At 36.0% G+C, this 1,596-nt stretch overlaps 1 long non-coding RNA gene across 1 annotated transcript; it reads right to left on the bottom strand.

The window, feature by feature from the left end:
- Positions 1–1,292, bottom strand: LOC106030856 (uncharacterized). The gene is made up of 3 exons (XR_007168894.2): positions 1,233–1,292; positions 738–852; positions 1–416 (listed from the first exon to the last, which is right to left on the bottom strand). It is a non-coding gene; the product is annotated as an uncharacterized lncRNA (long non-coding RNA).
- Positions 1,293–1,596: the final 304 nt, after the last annotated feature.

Raw genomic sequence — 1,596 nt, 5'->3', positions numbered from 1 at the left:
AACAGGCAAGATGGGTGAGGAATATTCCTCTTCAGTTCTGATAGCATTTAAAATTCTTCAGTAATATAAATGAGTACACAAGACTGTGGCGAATGGCAAATCCAGTTTGTACTCCTTCAACACACGTCTGGTATGTTCACAGAAATTAGTTTCACTGGACAATATCTTTTTATTTATTTATTTATTAATCATTACCAGTAAAAATATCATAAGCAGTTCCTTGCTTCAGGGTTTACCAAAGCTCCTTTGAAAGATGGCAAAGTAGTTTTGAATTTTAGAGCTGCTATTAGCATCACAGATCAGTCATAAGAGTGATTTACACAAGCACTGAGAACAGACAGTTCTCGTCAAGTATCGTCGGATCCATGGGTTCTTAGCCTGAAAAGTCAGTCCCTCAAATTCTGTATTTTGAATATCTAAAAGGTAAAGATCCAAATAAGAGCATTAATATAATATTTAGAAGAACATATTAATCAGTCAATAGGGAGAAGCAAAAATACTTCCTTACACAAGGTAAAACATTAAAGCTAGGTATTACAGTCCTTATGAAGATGTAAGAGTCGTTTCCCCCCAGCTCCCACCCCATTTTTTTTTTTTCCCTCAAAACTATTTCAAATTAAAACAGAACTGAAAGGAACTAAAATCAAAAAGCAACTAAAAGGTTTAAATCCCCCTGTTCACTCAGTTATTGCCTTCATAAATCAAAACTAGACAGCAAATGAATTGGCTGTACTTACCTTGTTGTTTATTTGCCATGCAGTTATGGGGCCACAGCAAAGCAAAACAAGATGATCATTGTTTCAACCAGACCTGAAGCTGTTAGGCTTATCCCCCACTGCCTCTTCTAGTTTTCTGGTCAGAATAGAAAAAGCAAGAAGCAACGTGTTATTTGGCTGCTGCTTTATTTCCCCTCACTCTTAAATCCCTAATTGACTTGACTGTGATGTAAAGGGATTCAGTTTTGTCGTGGCTCTTTTTGGAGAAAGTCACATAGCAAATGGCACCCTTGCTGAAAAGGGCAAATGCCATGGAAATCACAGTTGTTTTAAGAGCCAGAACTCTCAGGTATTTTTGGAGTGTAATGTATTTTTAGACATTTTCAGTACAAATAATAAAAGTTGAACTAGCAATAGGTACTGTTATGCCTTCTAGGACCTTTTTATTACTGCTACATAATGGTTGCTTGACACTTAAAGCTGAAATGAAAGATAGCACAGGCAAGTTAAACATACAGGCAGATAAGATGAATTGCCCTGTCAGAGTGTTCCTCTTCATCATTCCCAAACAGCTCTGCAATTTAAAAAAATATATATATATATACTTACATGAATAAAAATAATTAAAAAAAAAATTAAAAAAAAAAAAACAGAGAGCTTCCGATGACACCATGGAAAACTCTAGTTTTTGTTATGGCTCCAGACTTCTCCTTACCCACTCTCATGGGCCCTCAAAGTTTACTGAGCTCTTATTGCAAGATCAGGACCTCTGATGAGTTGTACTTTCCAATTGCTAGCACTAGTGCTTCTTTCCTTTTCTGTATTTGGGTTTCAAAAATATACGGATGGTTTTACTCTGCCATTAGTAAGACCTTCATGA

This window comes from Anser cygnoides, chromosome 3, assembly GCF_040182565.1.
Source record: "Anser cygnoides isolate HZ-2024a breed goose chromosome 3, Taihu_goose_T2T_genome, whole genome shotgun sequence".
NCBI classification, from domain to species: domain Eukaryota; kingdom Metazoa; phylum Chordata; class Aves; order Anseriformes; family Anatidae; genus Anser; species Anser cygnoides.
The sequence above is the reverse complement of the archived record's forward strand: the minus strand, read 5'-3'. Positions and strand labels throughout refer to the sequence as shown.